This window comes from Oncorhynchus tshawytscha, linkage group LG28 (assembly GCF_018296145.1).
Source record: "Oncorhynchus tshawytscha isolate Ot180627B linkage group LG28, Otsh_v2.0, whole genome shotgun sequence".
Classification (NCBI taxonomy): domain Eukaryota; kingdom Metazoa; phylum Chordata; class Actinopteri; order Salmoniformes; family Salmonidae; genus Oncorhynchus; species Oncorhynchus tshawytscha.
In genome coordinates this window covers 1,350,670-1,373,703 of record NC_056456.1, presented here as the reverse complement: position 1 = coordinate 1,373,703, position 23,034 = coordinate 1,350,670, and the positions used below count along the sequence as shown (strand labels likewise).

Genomic DNA, 23,034 nt, shown 5'->3' with positions numbered 1-23,034 from the left:
ATGGTGCATGAATGCAGGGTATCTAGGTGATGAAGAATATGGAATACAGCTTAAATCTTTTTGAACATGAAATGAAGGATAAGCAAAAAGGAATGATAAGTGTCAGTGGTGGGAAAATGTAAAGAAAAAAATAAAAGGTTTTAGTATTAGATATGCAAGGAAGAAGAGGAGTAGGATGACAAGAGAAGAACATTTTTTAAGAGAAAAATTGAATGAAGAAATGAGGAAATGTGATATTGATCCTATTTATAATATTGAAAGGTTTTTAGATTTAAAGGCACAATTGAGCAAATGTGAAATAGATAAGTGTAAGGGGGCATCTATTAGAAGTAGGGCAAAGTATGTGTTAGAAGGGGAGAAATGTACGTCTTTTTTTCTTGGTTTAGAGAAAACTAAACAGACGAAATCATATATTAGTGAGATAGAAAATGTAAAGGGTGAAGTGGTAAATGATTATGTTGAGATATTAGAAAATGCAGAATTTTTATAAGGATTTATTTAAGAAAGGGGAGGTGGATGAGGGGTGTGTAAAGGAGATTTTAGGTAGTGTGGATGTGCAAATTGGTGTTGAGGATAAGCAAAGATGTGATAGGAAGATAACAGTGGATGAAGTGAAAGATGTAATTAAGGGTTTAAAAATAAATAAAGGTCCTGGAGTAGATGGACTAATTGCAGAGTTTTATAAAATGTATGAAAGTTTTTTAGCACCGATTTTAATGGAAGTGTATCAATATATGGAAGATAATAATACTGTTTCAGACTCCATGGTGACAGGGCTGATAACGATTTTATATAAAAATAAGGGGAGCAAATTAAAATTGGAGAATTATAGGCCAATTAGTTTATTAAACTCAGATTATAAGATTTTAGCTAAGATATTGGCAAATAGGATGAAGATGGTTTTAAATGATATTATAGCACCTACACAAAATTATAGTGTGCCTGGAAGAGACATAGCTGATACTATTATTACACTTAAAAATGTGATAAATAAAATGAATAGCGAAGAAAGGGGGAATTGTTTTAAGTATAGATTTTAATAAAGCTTTTGACAGGGTGGAACATGATTTTATGTTTAGGGTACTGGAAAAATATGGGTTTGGAAACAGAATAATAGGATGGATAAAATTATTATATAGAAAGGCAAAAAGTAGTAAAATGTAATGGGGTTTTAACAGATTATTTTATTCTTGAGAGATCTGTGAGACAGGGGTGCCCTTTATCAGCATTATTATATGTTTTATCGGTAGAACCTTTAGCAGCATACCTTAAAAAAGATAATTTTATAAATTGTGTAGAGACTCCGCAAGGAGGTTTTAGTTTGATTCATCAATATGCATCAATATGCAGATGATACCACAATAACAGTTAGAGATGAGGGAAGTGTAAAAGGGTGATGGAGTGTTTTAAAGTATATGAGCAAGCATCAGGAGCAAAAGTGAATATGGAGAAGTCAGTAATAATGTATGTTGGGAAGATTAATGAGGGGATTTTTCCTTTTAAAACAGTAAATGATTATTTTAAGGTGTTAGGAGTGTTTTTAGGGGTGAACAAAATGGAAGCTAGGGATTTGACATGGAGTGGTGTAATAAATAAAGTTAGAAATGTGGTAAATATGTGGAGGGGGAGGTCTTTGAAGTTAAAAGGGAAAGTCATTGTGATAAATTCCTTGTTGATGTCAATTTTTATTTATGTAATGAATGTTTTGGATATGCCAGAATGGGTTTTATCTGAAATGAATAAGATTTTAGTAGATTTTTTTATTGGATGGGAAGGGGGTGAAAATAGCTTTTAAAACTTTGATTGCAGGTTATGAGGAGGGGGGTTTGAAGTTGGTAGATTTAAGTGTAAGGAAAACAGCAATTAGAGTAAAAATGGTACGGAAATATTTATTTGGTGAATTGGATTATGGGTGGAAAAGGTTTTTCAAAGAGTATTTGCAGGAGGTTGGGAGGATTGGGGACAATGGTTTATTGATAAGTATGAAGAAGGAAATGTTAGGTAATATACCTTTGTTTTATAAGTGTTATATAAGTGTTTGAGGCTTGGGAGCAATTTTTACCAAATATTTATTATGAATGTACCATTTTAGAAAATATTTTAAATCAGCCGATTTTTTTAAATCCAAAGATACAGTACAATAATAAGATGTTGTTTTGTAAATATTTTATGAGGGCTGGGATGAGACAGATGGGGACATTTTATATGAGGTCATTCCTGGGTTCCTTCCATTGTGAGGCAATATTTGATAATGTGGATGAAGAAAATGATGAAATAAGTAAACTACTGTGGAGAATATGTACAAGAAAATATTAGGATGTATTCCTGGGGAGTGGGTGATTTTAATAAATAAAAGGTGGTCAAAAGAGCGAGGGGTTTACCGGTTTTATATTCTGAAAGTAATGGGGAGAAACATGATTTAAATCAGGTTTAAAACTTAATGGTTTATAGAAAAATAATTTTAAAAGAGATAAGTCACTGCTTCGGAAAAAGTGTGGTCTAGGGTGTTTGCAAACATGTATGTGAAATCAATATGGAAGAATGTAAATGTACAATATAAATCTATAGAATGTGAAGACAATGATTTTAAATTGAAACAAAATGTGGTTTGCATCAAATTTATAGGGATATTAAAAGAGAATGTGATATTTGTGGTACGGGGGTGGAAAATTTTATGCACTTTTTTGTTGAATGTAGTAGGTTAAAAGATTCACGAGTTTTTAAAAGGGCTTTTAGTAAAACATTGGGGAGAAGAGATTTTTACTGGAGTGGAGGTTGTTTCTTTTTGGTTTAAATGGGAAAAGTAAAGTTTTAAATTTTAATTTGGTGAATTTTGTACTAAGTCATGCTAGATATGCGATAAGATTAAGGAATTTAGGTCATTATGAAGGGAAAATTGTGAGTGTGGAGTTTTTTTTAGGAGTATTTTAGAGAAAGATAGATAATATATAGATATGGTGGATGTAATTTTGAAAAATTGTTTGTGTGGGGGAGCACTTTTATTGAAATTAAGTCAAATGGAAAACTTGGTTTTAATTATTAATTGTTTTGGTGGATGATTGGGGTTTTAATAGGTTTTCTTTTCTTTTTTTTGATTTTGTAAAAGGGTGAATTGTTCATTAATTATTATTGACTGAATGTTGTAAATATTATGTGTTTTTTTTTTATAATAAAAAACGCCCGATCTCGTCCGATCTCGGAAGCTAAGCAGGGTCGGGCCTGGTTAGTACTTGGATGGGAGACCGCCTGGGAATACCAGGTGCTGTGTTTAACAACCTTAAAACACTATTCAGAATACTATACTGGTAGGAGATTTTAACGTGAAGTGTACTAGAATGGATGTCTCGAGATGTGATAGTTTCAGACATGATTCGTCTAGAAATGCTTTATGGAAATGAATGAAAATGAGAATCTTGTAGATATATGGAGGACTGAAAATTTAAATAGAAGAGTGTTTGAGAAGGCTGCTTTGTTTTAATGAATTAAAACAAAGCAGAATTGATTTATGTCTAGCAAAGGAAGATGTGGTACAGCATGTTCAGAAGATGTCATATAACTTAACAGCATACAGTGATCATGCAGTAATGACATTTCAAATAGGGTTTACTGTGGAGATGAGAGGGGGAGGTGTCTGGTGTTTAAATGCCAGTCTGTTAAAGGAGGAAAGTTATATAAAGGAAATTGTTGAATTTATCGAGGATGAAATGTCTAATGTACTGTTAAAAGAGAACGTGTGTTTATGGTGGGAGGAAGTGAAAGTTAAAGTAAAAAACAGGAGTATTAGGTACTCTAAAAATCGTAACCGTGTAGATAAGCAGAAAGAAAAAATGCCTAGGAATATGATGTTACATGAACTTGAAAAGGCTGATGCGGATCAAGACTATGATGTTGTGAACTATTTGAAAATCCATGCAGAGCTAGGGTTTTATGAAAAAAAGAAATGTCTTGGAGGGAGAGAAATGTACTTCCTTTTTTCTGGGGCTTGAAAAACAAAAGCAATTTAAGAGTTATATTGTAGAATTGGAAAATGAAAAAGGTGTAAAGGTAAATGATTTTGTTGACATCGTAGATTCAGTTGAATCCTTTTACAGAAATCTTTATAAAAAGAATGATGTGGATAAAGTGTTGGAGAAAATCAGTGCCTAAGTATCTCAGGCAGATAGAATGATGTGTGATGAAGAGATTTCAATTATGGAAATCAAGGAAGCAATTGAGAATACTCAAGGAAATAAAAGTCCAGGTTTGGATGGTTTAACAAATGAATTCTATAAAGCTTTTGTGGATATTTTGTCACCCATTTTATTGAAGGTTTTTCAGTATATGGAAGAGAATAAGGAAATCCCTGAGTCTATGTCAATTGGTATGTTAACCATCTTATTTAAAAATATAGGCAGTAGGTTAAAGTTAGAAAATTATAGGCCTATTAGTCTTCTAAATTCAGATTATAAAATACTGACTAAAGTTTTAGCTAATAGGATGAAAAAGGTGATTGGAAGTATTATTACATCAACACAAGCCTACGGAATACCTGGAAGAGATGTTGCCGATGTAATTTGTACAATTAGAGATGTTGTTAATCAAATTAAAAATGAAGGTGGTATAGTTTTTTAAGTTCAGATTTTGATAAAGTGGAACATAGTTTTCTGCTACAGACTTTGGAGAGGTTTGGTTTTGGGCCAAAATTTGTATCTTGGATTAACTTGTTGTATAACGGAGCAAAAAGTTGTGTTAAATGTAATGGAGTGTTAACAGATACTGACCTCTCTATAAGGAAAGTAAGGCAGGGTTGTCCTTTGTCAGCTCTATTGTACAGTGTTTCTACGGAACCTTTAGCTGGTTTAATACTTGGAGACAAAGAGGTGAGGGGTGTTGGAATCCCAGGTGGTGGTGTCAGTGTTATACATCAGTACGCTGATGACACTACTTTTACTGTGAAGGATGTAGGTAGCATTAAAAGCATTATGAAAATCATAGACATCTATTGTAAGGCATCGGGGGCTGAAGTTAATATAGAGAAGACGGAACTGATGTTTTTTGGGGATATCAATGCAATAAGTGTGAGATTCCATTTAAGGTAGCTAAGGATTTTATGAAGGTGCTGGGAGTAAATATTGGTGTAGAGGAGAAAGAGGCAAGGGATTTAACTTGGACGGGGATCCTCGATAAAATCAAGCTAACTTTGAATTTCTGGAAAAATAGAAAATTAAAGTTAGAAGGTAAAGTAATTGTAGTAAATGTTTTGGGAGTTCTAGACATGCCAGAGTGGGTTCTAAATGAATTGAATAATGTGGTGTCTAATTTTATATGGGATGGTAAAGGTGTTAGAATTGCACAGAAAACATTCATAGCAGACTATGATGATGGAGGTTTAAAACTTGTAGATTTCGACGTTAAAAGAAAAGCTATTAGGATAAAAACAGTAAATAAATATTTGTATGACACCTTAGATTATGGCTGGAAAGATGAGAGTGGTGGATGTGAAAATAATGGTTTGTTGATGGGTCTTAAAAGGAAAATGTGTGAAAAGGTACCAGATTTTTATAAAGAAGTGCTAAATGCATGGGCAGAGTTGTTGCCTAATGTGTATTATGAGTGTGGGCATATTGACCTAATTATGAATCATCCTGTTTTTCTGAATGAGAAAATTAAGTACAAAGAAAGGGTGTTATATAGTGAAGTATTCATGAGTGCAGGTCTTAGACAGATAAAAGATTACACATATGAGGTCATTTCAGTTTTTTTTCCCGAAGAATCTATTTTTGACACCATCCATGAATGGGATGTAGAGGTGGGTAGGGGAACAGTGAAGAATATGTACGAGAAGATAAAAGAAAGTATACCAAGCACATGGGTGGATTTAATAAATAGTGAAGTTGTTAGAGAAGATTTATTTGTCTTTCCTAATTTGTTTATTGGTAACTAAGGAGTGTTGTGGAATAATCAGAATTTGTTGGTAACATAGGTAAGATGTTTTATATTCATCATATGTTTGTAAGTTACTTCTCATCAAGAATGTTATTTTTGTATAATACTGTGGCAGGGTTGCAGTTATCTGTTCTATGTCAAGACTAAGTTGCATGGGCCGCAGAGAGGGGAGAGGTCAAAGTGTCATGTGTAAACATATCTTTTGCTCCACTGTGTGTGTGCCAGTTCACTCCCTACTTTTCCCATCGGGGATGGCAGTGTCTGGAATCATTCTATCCTCTCCGTGAGCTTGTCCAGGATTGGTTGTATTTAGAGTTGGTTGTATCTAAATGACAATTTGATATATGCCTGTTGATATGGAGGATTGGTTTATGGTTCTAGGGTTTGAGTAAGGAGACAAAGCTGAACGATGAATTATGCCGATGCTGTCTTATCCTGTGTGTCTTTGCTATAAAGGACCTCATTTGAAATGTGGAAGGGGCTCTCAGAGAATTCATTGATAGACACTGAATTGCCTGAGAGTCACAGGGTTATGATAGAGCTCATATAATTAAAGATGGACTTTGATAACTAACTCTGACTTGTGTGTGGTTTGCGCTCATGATTTGGTAAATAGAGGAAATTTCCACGACAGGAGAAGGCTCATTTATCTAGTATCCTGGTGAAAAGATTCTATAAAATAATGGTGGAGAAAAATGTGGAAAGGCCAGCTGCGGAGAAAGTTTGGAAAGGAATTTTTCCAACTTTGGACGTAAAATATAATAGTATAGAATGTGAAAGTAACGATTTTAAAATAAGGCATAATCGTATATATACAAAGGTGGTTTTACATCAAATCAATAGGGAAATAAAAAGAGAATGTGACTTATGTCATGAGTCACCTGAACATTTACTGCATTTGTTTGTGGAATGTGAGGAGTTACAAACTAAATATTTTAAGGTAAAGGGAATGATACATAGAAACTGGAAGGGTGATATTTTGAAAAAATGTGTGGGATGAATTGGTGTTATTTGGCGTGGCTGATAAATCCGAGGGAGTTAATGTTGTTTTGTTGAATGTTGCTTTGAGTTTTGTGAGGTATAATATTTTTTGTAGGAGGAATTATGCTTTTTTTGAGGGGAAGAGGATAAGGGTGTGGAATATTTTTGTAGTATTGTTTAAGAAGCATATAGATGTGTTTCATTGTTATGGAAGGGAATGTTTTGATGAAGCTTTTGTGGAGGGGAGTGGGTTGATTTCAAGGGTGGATGGTGGAAGAATTACTTATAATTTTGGGTATAGTATGGATATGTTAATTTCCACTTGGTTTTTATAGTTGTTCGGGAGTTGATTTCAACATGCCTGTTTTGTGAGATTAGAATTTATGTTCGGTTTTTATGAGTTTCTGTTGTATTTTATTTATTTTAGTTCTTTGATTTGATAGGGGGTGAATTGTTCACCTGCCTATGTTAGTCTCGGTTTTTGTGTATTGTACATTTTATACAATATTATAATTTAAACTTTTTTATATATATTATTTTTTTAAGTACGCCTGATCTTGTCAGATCTTGGAAGCTAAGCAGGGTCAGGCCTGGTTAGTACTTGGATGGGAGACTGCCTGGGAATACCAGGTGCTGTAACCTTTTTGTCCACTAGGGGCATCATTTCATCAGCATCACTGCCTTGTGGAATTTAAACTCTTTGTATCAAGTCCTGTGCACTCGCTTTGGCAGTCCGCCATCTTACCAATGTTTGTGAAAGTCAAAATCTTCCAGTGCCAAAATAAAGTACTGACTTTTCTTTGTTACACGATGAGGATGGGATTCAAACACATGCAACGCAGCGAACAATTGATTAGCAGTCCATCGCCTTGACCACTCGGCCACCTCATCCTGTAATAGCCACATGGCAAATGACCCTAAAGAACTGTAGTTTCTGTATGTAAACCCTTGATTGAAATCAATGAAAGTTAGGCAGAGCAATGGCAGGGCCATGTGTCGATCCCATCGAGACATTTGACAAATGTGTTGTCAGGCCGAGTGGTCTCAAGTGCTTGATAAGTGTGTTGAGGTGTAGGTTCAAATCCCACCATTGAGGTTGCCCTTGGTAAAGCTATTCTTCAATACCTGAATCTTATCAGTCTCTCCAGGATTGCGCAGGGATTCTATATTCATGTGGGGCCATGCAAGAGAAGAAATAACAAATGTTTTGTGAAGATGTTGGTGTTTTCATCCACAAATGCTGTTCATCGACTTCACCACTCAGATACCAAGTCCTGTGCTCTTGCGGTGGCAGTCGGACATCTTACCAGTGTTTGTGAAAGTCAAAATCTTCCAGAGCCATAATAAAGTACAGAATTTTCTTTGTTACACGATGAGGATGGGATTCAAACACATGCAACACAGCGAACAATTGATTAGCAGTCCATTGCCTTAACCACTCGGCCACCTCATCCTGTAATAGCCACGTGGCAAATTACCTTAAAAATCTGTAGTTGCTGTATGTAAACCCTTGATTGAAATCAATGAAAGTTAGGCAGAGCAATGGCAGGGCAATGTTTCAATCCCATCAAGACATTTTACAAATGTGTTGTTAGGCCGAGTGGTCTCAAGTGCTTGATTAAGTATGTTGAGTTGTCGGTTCAAATCCCACCATTGAGGTTGCCCTTGGTAAAGCTATTGCTCAATACCTGAATTTTATCAGTTGCTCTAGGATTGCACAGGGATCCTATATTCATGTGGGGCCATTGCCTTCACCACTCAGATACCAAGTCCTGTGCTCTCGCGGTGGCAGGCGGCCATCTTTCCAGTGTTTTTGAAAATCTAAATCTTTCAGTGCCATAAAAAAGTGCAGAATTTTCTTTGTTACACGATGAGGATGGGATTCAAACACATGCATGCAGCGAACAATTGATTAGCAGTCCATTGCCTTAACCACTCGGCCACCTCATCCACGTGGGCAATAACCTTAACCTTGTCCCACCATAAACACTTATCATTCTCTTTCTGCTTATCCTCCATTTCACATGCTATCAATGATTTAATTTGTTTCCCATGTTCCTCATCTTCTAAATACCCTGCATTCATACACCATATTCCACCCCCTGTTCTTTCCTTATCTAAACCTGCATGATCACAAAAAGTTGTAAAACATACATAATATCTTCCATAAAATTCCTTAAACCTTCTTTTACTAAAACCAGATCTATCCTTGTTTGTTTCAAATCCCCTAAAACCACCTGCCTTCTAGAAAATTCTCTATTGTCTGGATTTTCTTCTCTCCACATATCAATTTGTCCTTTTTCTAACATCATCTTCTTTAAACCCCTCCTAGATATATCACTTCTAAAAATAGCTCTAGTCTAAAAATATCCAGTCTATCCATTTTAACATTAAAATCCCCAACGACAATACAGCTCCCCTCACACCATTTCCCTAGTTCTAAAAATAAATCTTTACGCTCTCTTTCAGTATTAGGCGCTTAAATATTTATAATTCTAAAAACCATAGTCATATATTCAAAATGTAAAATTAAAATCCTCCCATTATTATCATTATATACATGTTTCACATTCTCTACCACATCCTTCCTCAATAAAATAGCAACACCACTTGAATTCCCCCTGCCATTGTTAACAAAAATAAAATCTCTCCATATTTTTTTTCACTTCAAGAAACACATTGGGACAATGTATGTATTTTAGAAGGCAAAAAAGATCAGAATTCTTCATTTGTACTGTTCTTTGAATTTTCCATTGTTCTTAAACTATTCGCATTGATTGACATAAAATTAACCATTCCGATAAATAATAAAAATAATAAATATTTTCTTATTATCCTCTACCTGTTGTCATGTTTCTTCCTTTTCCGTCCTTTTTCACCTCCACCGATGCTTTCCTCTTCCTGTAGCCTCCCCTTGTTCTGTCAAACTTTTCCATGTCATCTGAATCTGAAATGGACTCTAAATCCATCTCATCCAACCAACTCAAAATCTTCTTTCATGTGCCTGTTGTGCTTCCTGTATCCATTTGTGTCTCCTGTATCGTTGTCAGCATCCCACTCCCCTCCACTTCACCTCCTTCCGAGGCACCCACATAGCCCGAGGTCCCCCCCAAAGTCTGTGAGTCCCCAGTTCCACCACCCAGCCCACTCCCCCCCTCCTCCTGAAAACTCCCTCTTCTTATTTCTGAATCCATCTTCTGTTCCATCTTCTCCCTTCTTGCTTTCTCCGTCTCTCTACACTCCACCACGTCCTCTCCTCCATCTTCTCTTTCCTGCAGTAATACAACTGCTTTCTCGAAAAGTTCCTGACTCCCCTCTTCAGCCAAAACCTCTCCACAGTTGCACTCCTCTAGTCTCTTTCGGTATCCACCAAAAAAAGACCTTTCCTACCCTCCAACACATTCCCTCGCATAATGACCCTGTTTACCACATTTGAAACATTTAAACTCAGGGCAGTCCTTGACTATGTGCCCAGGCTGGATACACAGTCGACAAACCCTGACGTGCTTATTGTGTATTACTCGGAAATACTCTCCTCCCTCCAGTGTCTCAAATTTTGGCGAATATGGCAACGATTGTACTGTTTCAGTGAATTTTGCTTTACAGAATCTCGTCCCGTCCACGATCTCTGTGCCTGGCCAAACTCTCCTCCTTATTTCTGAGACAGCAGTTACACCCCAGCCACTCAGCTTATCCAGTAGAACTTTGTCTTCGATGTATACCGGAACATTAATGAAAGATACAACTAGCTCATTGGCAATCATATCTCTCGCCATGATCCCTGTATCTTTAATCATTAAACCATCCATTAACCGATCCTTTCCTTTTCCATTTCGCATTGTAATTTCGTACTTTCTTTCTCCTTTCATTCTACATCCCCCCACCTCCCCACACACCTCTTTAATCGAACGTAGTAACTCCATCGTTGTAACTTTATCTTGTCCCATCAACTCCACTGCCACCGTAAATTCTTTGCCATATTTCATATCTCCATGTTTCTTCCGTTGAGCATTTTCTTTGTCCTTGTCCATTCCGTTAGTCATTGCCATGTTGTCCGTCATAGTAAACAAAATTGAGAACAAAAACTCTCCCCCAAGAAGCAAAACTGCAAAGGGGAAAAAAACTAACCAAACTTGTTCAAATGCAAAAATCTAAATTATACTAAAAAAATTGTTGAAAATAGCTCTCAAGCAAACACTCTCAAAAAAAACTCACTCATGACTTAATCACCAACACCTGTCTCACTTTCCAAACAGGAAGTGCTCACTTAGGCTGGTATTGTCATAAGCGAGAAACTGTCTCTTGGTACACTATATGAAGTCAAAGTGAGTCTGATTAACAGATGTTGCATTTTCACCATTTAGATAAGTATCTTTGTGTCACTCAAAAAGTGGAAGAAATTGCATATACTGTAGCCATAATTTGTACCACAGATCGTTGGATGAAATACAAACTAACCTTGCTTACTTATTTCAAAGTGAGGGCACATATTTCAGCCTTGTGGAAAAAACAGACAAAGATTTTAAATTCCACAAGGCCGGTATGGTCATAAGCAAGAAACTCTCTCTTGGTGCACTATATAAAGTCAATGTGAGTCTGATTAAAGAAGGGCTGTGGGATGCCAGGCAAGGTTTGGTTAAGTCGGGGGCAAACTGTGGGGTGGAGGGAATAGTGAGGAGGGTGGAGGGAGGAGAGGAAGTGGGGCCACCATGCCTGCCCTAGAGTGGTGGAAAGGGGGGCTAGGGCTGGTCAGTTAGGTATTTCCTACAAGGTAGGTTTGGTAGGCTGTTGTGGGATTTGAAATCTTATGTTTATTGATGTATTGTGGTTTTTGCTCACTGCGGTCCCCTGCAAAAGAAAAGGGGTCAGGCGCAGGTTTAACACCAATACCCTGTGTTTATGTTTCCATGTATCATAAATCGAGATGGGGGGAAATGTCAGTCGGTTAGAAAATGTAATTGACGTGATGATTTTTCAACTGTGAAATAGATTGTGGTGTATGTTATGATGGGGTGGTACAACGTTTTGAAAACCAGTGTTTTTTGTTGTAAAAACATTCTGTATGGGATGGTTATAAATGTGTGAATTGTTCACAGTTATGATGTATGAAAGGAAGAATACATTTTTTGAATCATCATCTGTTCTTATCAGTTTAATATCTGATACGTCCCCCATCGGGGGACTACATATTAAATGGATTTTTCGAACAGGGGGTCGGAAATGGGGCTTGCTCCACGCATCGACCCGGTATTGCAGTAACTCCGGGAACGGTGCAACACTTTTCTCCCGTTGTTAAGGAAAAATACAATTTCACCAAGCTATGTAAACAGCTAGCTAGCAGAAGAAGAGAAGGAAAGAAACATCCAAACTGAAAGAAGGGCGAAGCGCCCTTCAATGGGGTCCCTGGTTTCCCTCCATTTTACTTTAAAAAATCAAATAAATTGGCCAGGATAGTGGTGTGTGTGTGTGTCTCTCTCTCTCTGTCTCTCTCTCTCTGACCCACAGCCCTCGAAAACTTGGAAGAATGGGTTCCGGGACCACCCGTGGGAACCAGACCTTAGAGTGCACAGAGTGTGTCTCGGGCCCCGACCTCTGACTTCCATACTACTCTGGTTTCTCTTTATTACACACAAGCCTTTCGCCTTTTACTAAAGACTTCCGTGGAGAGGAACACTTACGAGTTCAACGTATTTTTGGAGCGGCTTTGCTTCTTGCAGAGCCCGGTATCTTGTTTCAAGAGAAATTGACAGAGATGACACCGCCGCCGCCGAGACTTTTTGCTAAGGCGTTTGACTTCAAGCCGGCTGGCTGGCTGACCGGCGTGCGGGCGTATTTTTCCACTAGAAGCAAGTCGTCGCTCAGCAATTGAGTTCAAGCCCGATGACGACTGGCTGGCGTATTTGCCGAGGTCTTTGAACAAATAGTGGCACTAGGCATGAAGAGCTAGTGACTTAAAGACGCATTAGCGACTTAAAAAAAAAACACCTGCCTGTCGCCGGGGAAACGTTGGGTGGGGGGGAGGGAGGTAGGAGCCGGCTTTTGCCAACCCGCTGAGGTCTGTCGAGACCACCGGGTGCCCGGCGGTTGCAGGGTTCCATTTGTGGGTTATCGGCCTTTTGGCTCAGATCAAGCTTGGTACTGAGTTGCCCCAGAACTCGCTGAGTCAGAAGGTCGAAGTAGGAGGGCGGTAAAAAGTTTAGATTTTTTGATCAAATAATGGAAGTTTTTGTTTTTTCTCCCTTATTATTGTTTTGGGTTTTTTTTGGCTGGAGGAGAGCGTCATTTTCCTTGCAGAGATGGCGCAGAGGTCGTCAAATGGGTCGGTCCCGGGGATCGGACTGGCAAATACCCTGCGTTTTGCTTGGAGGGAAAAGGATGTGGAGCCATTTCGAAGGGAGACGTTTGGGAGAACAATACTTATTGGAATATTGAAGCTGGCGGTGAAGGACGTGTTTTGCCTTCAAAGCAACTCGCTGGATGGAACATTTGATGTGGTCTTCTACACGGAGAGCAAGCACGATGAGATGCTTAAAAAAGTGAGAGAGGTGGGAGATACAAAGCCGATGTGCCTGTATGAGGTGAAGAACTTGGCTAGGAACAATTTGGGGGTTGTAACTGTCAATATCTACAACCCCTACGTCAAGGATGAGGAGGTGAGGGCCTTTCTGGGGAGATATATGGATAATGTCTCCTCAGTAAGGCACCTCAAGGATTCGCTGGGCTTTTGGAACGGGAGGAGAGGCTTCCAGGCCCTCCTAAGAGAAGACCCTAAGGGAATAGGTGGGTACCTTCATCCCCCAGCTATGTTCTCCCTGGGGGCTGACAGGGGGACATTGTACTATGCACGTCAGCCCCCTTTTTGCAGGCGCTGTATGGCCTACGGACACATCCTGGCCTCGTGCAGCACTAGAAAGTGCAGATTTTGTGGATCTGGGGAGCACGAGTCCAAGGACTGTGACGAGCCGAAGGCTTGCCACGGGTGTGGATCTACAAAGCACCTGTGGCGGGATTGCCCGGCTCGTCAGCGGTCATACGCGTCTGCAGTTGGAGGGGATGGGGGAGAAGAGGAGGAAGACCATCTCAGGCCCAGAGCGCAGGCCCAGAAGGTAAAGTCGATCGGAAAGAAGAGGAAGGAGTAACAGCAGGAAGAGGAGGGGCAGGAGAAGATAAGGGAGCAGAAAAAGGAAAGGAGAAGGGAAGCAAGGGAGGGGAAGAGCGAGAAAGAACAACAGTGGAGGGATTGGTGGTGGAGGGGGAGGAGGGGGAGAGGGAGTGCGGGTATGGGGGATAGCCTGTCCAGCTTCCTAGTGGAAGAAATGAGGGAAATGGTGGAGGAGCTAGCGGGGAAGGGGGTGGTGTCTCCCCATTACCTCCTACACCAAAAAAAGAAAGGGAAGAGGAGGGGGCTCGGCAGGCAGTGGGGGGAGGGGGTGCGGATGGGGAGGGGGTAGCCAAAAGAGGGATGGGGGAGGGAAATATTTCTTTGACCTCGCTCTTCTCCTCAGCACCTTGTCTTTTGGTGGATGGTGAGGCCCAGGGTATGGATCAGGGCTGTTTGTCCGGGGGGGGATCCCAACTCCTGTTTGGGGAGATGGGTTCCCCTACTCTCAGCCAAGCAGCCTTCTGGGAGGGAGTGGAGAGTGTTGGTGGGGAACCTGGGATGCAGGGCACTCCAAGATTTAACACCATGCCTGCATCCTGGGTTGGAGAGATGGAGGAGGACGGGGGGACGTCAGGAGAGGAGAAGACATCCCTGCCGGATGTGATGAAGCAGCGGAGCATCGGGTGAGCCTCCTGTTTTGTTTTCTGTTTGGGTTTAGTATTTGGGTGAAGGTGGTTTATTTGTATTATTTGTATTATGGGGTCTAATTTTAAGGTTTAAGTTTGTTAGTTTAAGGGATTTTGTAAAGAGGGCTGTTTTTAGTTATTTGGAGGGTGTGGGCTTTGATTTTTTTTTACAGTAGGTTCATCTGAGGGATGGAGGGGATGTTAATAGATTTAGGAGGGAGTGGGATAAGGGAGAATCGCATTGGGGTATAGGAGGGGTGCACTCAACAGGGGTAGGGATTTTGTGTGGGCACAGGGAGGTAAAGGTGGAGGGTTCTTTTGTTGTTATGCAGGGGAGGGTTTTAGGGGTGGATGTCACGATAAGGGATTGTAAGTTTAGATTGGTGGTGGTGTATGGGCCACAGGTGGTGGCAGACAGGAGGGAGATGGTGGACTGTCTGGCGCCCCTGTGTGTCACAAATAGGCAATTAGTGATAGGGGGTGATTTTAATATAGATTTAGGGGTAGGGGGGATAGCAGTGCAGGCGCTATCACCGTGCTAATGGCTTGCCATGCACACTGCTTTGACAATGGCCCATTCTACATGACACAACTCCGGGGGGGGGGGTTGAGCGGAGGCTCTATTACATTTTTCTATCCAGGTCTTTGGGTCAGTTGTCTGGGCGACTTGATCGGGATGTGCTGGAGGAGCAAGCTTTCGTTGACACCTTTTTTGGTTTCTTTCGGGGGCTTGAAGGCCTCCAGTCCATGTGCGAGGGGGTGTTAGAGTGGTGAGAATTAGGGCGTTTATAATAGGATATTGTAAGAGGAAAAAAAGGAGGTAGGTGGATCGTATCCAAAGGTTAATTAAACTCGAGTATGAGGCAGGCAACCTCGGTGGGTCGATTGACTGGGAGAGATCCGCAGCCCTAAAGGCGCAGCTCAGGGAGCTGCAGGAGCGAAAGGCTCGAGCTTTCCTAGAGCGTGCGCATAATGGCTTTTTAGAACATAATGAGACTTGTTCTGCTATGTTCTTTAAGTCGGTTAGGGCCAGGCAGAGTAGGAAGGTAATTCATGGCGTTAGAGAAGAAGATGGTAGTATAGTTAGAAAACCAGAGGAAATGGTCAGGGTGACAACTGATCATTTTCAAGATTTTTTTAAGGAAAAGAAAATAGATGTAGAGCAGGGAAATGTGTTTTTAGAACACTTGTCCCAGCGGTTGCCGGAGGACATTAGAGACGTGATGGAGGCCCAGATCTCACTAGAAGAGGTTGAGAGCGCTCTTAGGAGGATGGGAAAAGGGAAGGTACCTGGGATGGATGGGCTGCCGGCTGAGTTTTACCTCAAGTTTTGGTATACTTGGACCAGTGGTCCTCGAAGTCTTGAAGGCCATCCTTGAGACGGGGGTACTGGGGGGGATCAATGGCTGTTGGTGTACTGTCACTTCTTTATAAGAAGGGGGAAGCAACTGACCTTGGCAACTGGCGGCCGTTGACCATGCTGTGCGTAGATTACAAGATACTTGCAAAGGTTTTATCAGACCGGTTGCGCACAGCCCTTCCCTACATCGTCCACGAGGATCAGACGTGTGGGGTAGAGGGCTGCTCCATTAGATGGATCAGGGACCCCATCGCTTGGGTTGAAGCTAGAGGGCTGCCTTTAATGGTAGCAGCGCTAGAACAGGCGAAAGCCTTTGATCGTGTGAATAGATATTTTCTATTCAGGGTGTTAGGTAGATTAGGATTTGGGGAGAAGTTCATAGGATGGATCCATACGTTGTATGTCGGAGCGGGGTGCCGAGTGAGTGTAAATAGTCACATGGGTGACGTTTTTGACCTCTCGTCAGGGGTCAGGCAGGGGTGCCCGCTCTCGGCTCTCCTCTTTGTTCTGTACATGGTGCCTCTAGGGGCTGCCATTAGGGCAGAGGGCTTGTTGATCCCTGGAAGCGGTGGTATGCGCGTCAAGTTGACGCAGTACGCCGATGACACTTCCTTGCTGCTTTGCAAGGACTCGTGCCTGACAAGGTCCCTTGCCATTATTGGGGACTTCACCCGAGCGTCGGGAGCGGTTCTGAACCACGCAAAGTCTTCCGTTAAATTTTTCGGAAGATGGCGCGGCAGGACGGATGTGCCCGGGGGGTTATCTCTCTGTGAGGGGGCCCTGAGGATTCTCGGGGTCCATTTTGAGACCTCTGGCTCAGCGACGCTGAACTGGAACATGGGTATCGCAGTGGTACAGAAGAAGCTGGCAATGTGGAAGGCTAGGTCTTTGTCTTTTATGGGCAAGGTCCTGGTCCTAAAGGTGGATGTATTGCCATCTCTTTTGTATCTGGCGTACATCTACCCATTACCGGCTTGTCTGAGGATGCCTCTAGTGGAGGTTGTGTTTCAGTTCATGTGGTGTGGCAGGTACGAGAGGGTTGCCAGGGCGCGCATGCTCTGTCCCATCGGGGAGGTAGGGGGGTACCACATCTCCCCCTCAAGCTGCACACAATTTTTGTTTCTTTTCTGTTGACGGAGCTTGCTCATCTGGTGATACACCCGTCCGGTTACCTTTTGCGGGTGTTCTTATCGTATCAGGCGAGAAGCGTAATGGTGTGGTCTAACACGGGTCCTCGGGCGGAACAGCTGCCGTGGCACTTTGGCCATGCTGCCAAGTGGCTGCGTGCGCACCCCGAGGTTGAAGTTGCCCGAGTATGTTTAGATCACAGGCACCTGTACGAGGAGGTCAGACGGGCAGGGAGTCCGGCGCCTGTAGTCGGCGTCCCGGCAGTGGTCTGGGAGGGAGTGCAGGCACGGGGCCTGGACAACAGGCTCAAGGACCTGAATTGGTTGAGCCTCCACAAGTGCTTGCCGGTACGTTCTATCATGTACCGGCATAGTTTGGTACGATCCCCCACCAGTCCAAGATCCTCATGTGGCAGGGAGGAGACTGTGCGCCATGCCTTTTGGGACTGTGCCTTTGCCGGAGTAGTATGGGCTAGTGCACGGGTGCTGTTAGGAATGGTTAGAGGGGATTTTGTATTGACGTGGGCAAAGTTAGAGAGAGGTCTAGTGAGAGCGAGAGTTACGGATAGGGACAGGTTTCTGCTCTGGCTTCTCATGAGTCTCTTTAAACGAGGACTGTGGGAAGCCAGTCAGAACATGGTTAAGACAGGGAGAGATTGGGGGTTAGAAGGAATAGTGAGGAGGGTGGAAGGAGATTTGAGGGAGAGGATGAAGTGGGAGGAGAGGAAGTGGGGGCAGCATGCTGCCTGGGAGAGGTGGAAGGGGGGTTTAGGGCTGGCATTGATTTAGATGGTTTAAGGGGATAGATTACGGATGGGGTGATAGGGAAAGGTAGTGGTTAGGTTTGACGGGGAGGGAAGATGCTCCCCTGAGGTTTTGTTTTTGTTTGGTGTGTTCTTCGGTTATTTAAAAATGCAATGGATGGAGAGTGAATGATAACTATAATTTTGTATTGTATGAATGGCACTGATTATAATAAATAATAAAATTTAAAAAATGAAAATCTGTTCTTATCAGTTTAATATCTGATACGTCCCCCATCGGGGGACTACATATTAAATGGATTTTTCAAACAGAGTCGGAAATGGGGCTTGTTCCGTCCGGTCCACGCATCGACCCGGTATTGCAGTTCCTCCGGGAACGGTGCAACACTTTTCTCCCATTGTCAAGGGGAAAAAAATACACAAAGCTATGTGAAAAGCTAGCAGAAGAAGTGAAGGAAAGAGAGAAGAAACATTCAAACGTTTCCCACCATTTCACCTGCAAAGAGAAGGCAGCCAGTGTGCCATTCCCAAACATTCAGGTTTTCCCCTTGTGCCAGTTGGATTTAAAGATCATCACCGTGCACATTTACAATCCCTATGTGGGAGATGACAGAATTCGGGGCTTTCCTATGCCGGTTTGGGAAAGTGAGTCCTGGGGTACGGTACCTACGGGATCTGGTCAGGGAGGAGACAGTTCCGTGTCGCACTGAACAGGGATCCAGAAGGAGTCGATAAGTTGGTTCACCCACCAGCCTATTTCTCCATTGGAGCGGACCGGGATTACCTGTTTTATTCAGACACTGCCGTAGCTTCGGTCATTTGGCCACGGGGTGCAACCTGCTGAAGTGCAGAAACTGTGGGAAACCAGGTCAAGGCGCAAGTCTGCAATGGCTGTGGGAAGCAGGGCCACTTGTTTAAAGACTGCCCAAATAGACAATGGACCTATGCGGAGGCAGCCGGTGATGGCCTCGAGGAAGGTGCTGCAGGCTCTCCTCTCAGGCCAAAAGAGTAAGTTCTTAAAGAAATCTGAGTGGCAGCAGCGGCGAAAGCCCCAGGGGAAGCTGCAGTCAAGGAGGTCCGAAGGGGACTTGAGGATATGGAGCTGCTGACTGGAGCCTGGGAGGATGGTCTGCTGAGTGAAATGTCAGACGACTCGGCTACCCGAACCATTTCGTGAAAGCTGAGGTTGTCTTCGGCTAGCGGGTCGACTGGGTAGGTATCTTAGGACAATAGAGAGTCCGGGATGGTGTACAAGGGGAAAAGAAAGAAGAGGAGGGTCACTGACCGGGTGGCGGTGGAAAGCACAGGAGGCCATTGGTGGCCATCTCCAACCGGTTTACAGTGCTGAACCCTGATACCGGGGATGAAGGGTCACATGTGGGGGCTGAGACCCAGGATCCAGTTGTTTTGAAGGTTCTTGCGCTGGCGGTCTCTGAAGCCTTGATGGGGTGGTCTGGGGATCAGGTCCAGGGGTCCTGTTTGGTTCCTGTGCTTCCTGGGACAGGCACCTCGGAGATGGACACCAATCCTGAGGAGGATTCAATGGACTGTGCACAGGTACTGTCCGGGGGAGACCACTCTTCCAGTCCTGTGCAAGCATCCTAGGTCTGTGGACAGGTACAAACCTGTGTGGACTCCTTTTCCAGCCCTGCCGAACAGTTACCTGGAAGGGGTGAATGGCTTTGGGATGGGGGTGGCTCCTGTCTGAGAGAGACTGCATTGAGACCCTGGGTGATCTTGTTTAGTTCCTTCCTTTGTATGGCCCTTTTTACAGTAGTAACAGTGAATGTAAGGGGATTAAGGGATATGGGGAAGAAAGGGGTGTTTCAGTACCTTTCCTGTGTCTCCTTCCAGGTTCTTTTTACAAGAGGTTTATTTAATAACCTCTTTTCTAGGCTATGCGGGACATTAGCGTCCCGCTTAGGCTAGCATCCAGTGAAATAGCATATCACAAGGATACTAAATGCACAATTCGTAATATTAAACGTTATTGTAAATACATGTATCTAACATCATTTAAAAGCTTAACTTCCTCTTAATCTAACCGCAGTGTCAGAGTGTATGATTCAGGGCTTCTGGGGTCTTGACACTGCTTTTCAAGAAAGGGGAAACCTAGGGAACTACAGGCCCATTACGCTATTGTTCGCAGACTACAAGGTGGCAGCCCATGTCCTAGCGGGTCGCCTAAGGAAGGGACGGTGCTCCCTTGGGTTATAATTTTGGGTATTCGTTTGTTTTGTGATTTAAATGCCTTGTTTTGGGTATTTGTGGTGGTTTGTTTTATTGTGGTTATGTTTTTTTGCTGAGAGTTTAATAAAACCTTTTAATCATCTGATGTCTTTGATTTTAACCATGAAATTAAAGAAGGAAATGGCATTTTTAGCAAAACAGAAAAGTAGGGGGTTATTTTAAGAAGTAAGGAGAGGGAATTAGAAGGGGAGAAGTGTACGTGGCACTTTAAGAAAATAGTTAGAAAGGGTAGGACAATGACAGGATTAAAAACAAAGATGGGTTTTAAAAACAGATAGAGGGAATAAAAGAAGTAGTCGAGGATGTTTATGGGGAACTGTTGAGTAAAATATGTGTGAGAGGAAACTATGGGGGACATTTTAACATACATTGACAGGACCTTACTCAACACAGACAACCTGACAAAAGACCTGACAATGACAGAAATTGATAAAGGACTGAAACATTTTAAGAGGGGTAAGTCACCAGGGGAGGACAGCCTCCCCTTGGAGTTTTATCTGAACTTTTGGGATGTCTTAGCCAACAAACGTCTGTCTTTACTGACTTTGAACAACTTGACAAACTACCTGACAGTTTTAGAGTAGGGATTGTGACTCTTTTACACAAGACAAACTGGAGACCGATTACCCTTTTCAATTTTGACTGTAAACTTTTTACTAAGGTTCTAACACTCAGAATGGTTCTAACACTCTTTAAAACCTGTTAAGGCTATGCACAATACTGCCACCTTTGGAGGAATTGCGTGCCCATAGTAAACAGAAAACAAATCTGTCCAAAATTGCTAATATATGCATAGAATTATTATTATTGAATAGAAAACACTCTAAAGCTTCTAAAACCATTCGAATTATGTCTGTATGTAAAGCAGAACTCATAGGGCAGCCATTCTCCAAAACTATCTCTCATCAGGAAAGCTGGGCCAACTTTGACGTCATCGCCCCCACCCTTCCCAACCAGCTACGGATCTGGGAACAGTTTCTATGTCTTCGGCGAGATGTCTCCTTTCAATGGGGCATTTCATTGTGAAAATCGCGCGCTCCCTCACCCTTTGGCGGGCAAAAACCTTGGTGTCACGTGAAAACACATGCACTCTCATGCGCGCGTTGCGCCTGGAGTGGCCTTTGTTCCAGGAATCACTACACGATGCCAGTTTGTCTGTTCGAGTTGAGAATTGTTTTGCACGTTTAGAACATCCTAAAGCTTGATTCTGCACTTAGTTTGACCAGTTTAGTCGACATATAATATGTAATTTTGAAGTTTTGATGCGCAACCCCTCGAATTTTGGCTGCATTTCAGCCGGAATTTGTCGCGTTTGATAACACAAAGACACAGACTTGAAAACCAAACGCTGTTTTTGGTAAGTATGACTCCTTACACGACTTATGATCGAAGACCATCAAATGGAGTGGGATCCTGGGGACAGTAAGACAGAAACTCGATTTTTAATCAGTTCTGTTTTTATCCCCCCACGAAGAACTCTTTTAGCACTGGAACAGATGCAGTTTTACTTCCTGTGGGGAAGCAAGTGGGAGAGGCTGAGAGGGAAGTGGTCAAGAGGCCCAGGTCCAAGGGGGTAAAAGGCTTGCCTGACCTCTACTTGTTCCTGGGCAGCCGCTACACAGCGTTACATCTGACTCTTGCCACCTCCCCGGTCAACAACAAGACCCAGGCCCTCACGCAGTTCTGGCTGGGATCTTACCTCAGAACCTTGAGGCTGATCCCAGTCGACCTGCGAGCCCCAGTCTCTTTCCTGCTCTCTGCACACTATACCCAGCTCCAGAAGTTAAGACATTTTTAACTGAAAAAAGAGGCAGTAACCGTTTGAGCTATCTTCTCTCTCTTTTGCAGGAGCGGGAACCAGTGTGTCCAGTGCACGGGCTTGCTACAGGCGAGCCCACAACGGTTTGGCACAACGTGGCCCATCCGGCTCTGCTGAACCGTCAACGGGACTTGTCCTGTATTGTCACCCACGAGATCCTCCAGGTCAGGGCCGTTATGCAGTCCCGGGGCATGGTGAGGGGACTGTGGTGCTCTGGGAGTGCAGAGCTCACTGTGCACTGTGGTCCTCCCACAACCTGCTGGTGGCAAAACGAGTCGTGTCCACCCCCCAGGCAGTGGCCATGGTAGCCATGGTAGACCTGGGGTGGTACAGAAGGGGGCCTCAACCCAAGGCGAAGGGTTCCCCACAACACCCAAGGTCCCGGCCTGACAGCGCTGCGGCGCCTAGGGCGATGCGCCTAGGGGAGGGATCTCCTCTGGGCCCCGAAGGACAGGACGGTTATTGAATTCGGAATAGCACTTTTTTAAACAAAGTTTGTTTTTAAACATGTTTTACTTTTGTTAAATCATTTGTACACAATTGAAATGGCTTTTACAGATTTGGATGTTTTACAAGAAAAAATACATTTATTCATGGTTGTTTCTATTGTTTTTAACATAGACTAACAATTTAAAATGTAATATTCAAATGCTGTTTTTATGTGTATAAATGTTTTACAAATATAAATGAGCTGTTTTAAAGGGAAATGTCACGACACTTAAATAATAGTAATATTAATAATCTGTTCTGTGTGTATTTTCTATGACAGTTGCTGCATTTGATCGGAGAGGCGATCATAGGCTGGAGTTATTTTGTTAAGTGTATTATTGTTGTTCTGTTTCACAATTATTTTATTTTGTCCTGAGTAAGGAGGTGGTCTCGGTGGTAGACTACAGGCCCGCTGCTCCTTTTCCTTTCTTTCTTTATTTTGTTTTTCTATTTTGCATTTCCCCTCTCCTGTATTTCATTTTGTTTTCCCTTAGCTCCTCCCAGTGTCTTCAGTTTTGTGTTGTCTGCTAG

The 23,034-nt window shown here is 42.4% G+C and overlaps 1 non-coding gene and 3 pseudogenes across 1 annotated transcript; all 4 read left to right on the top strand.

The window, feature by feature from the left end:
- The first annotated feature begins 12,023 nt into the window (after window positions 1-12,023).
- LOC112246269 lies at window positions 12,024-12,187 on the top strand (annotated as a pseudogene).
- A 323-nt stretch (window positions 12,188-12,510) lies between these two features.
- LOC112246270 lies at window positions 12,511-12,627 on the top strand. The gene has a single exon (XR_002952891.1). It is a non-coding gene; the product is annotated as a U5 spliceosomal RNA (small nuclear RNA).
- Window positions 12,628-13,202: 575 nt separating this feature from the next.
- Window positions 13,203-22,480, top strand: LOC121841227 (annotated as a pseudogene).
- On the top strand, window positions 18,164-18,335 carry LOC112246268 (annotated as a pseudogene).
- Window positions 22,481-23,034: the final 554 nt, after the last annotated feature.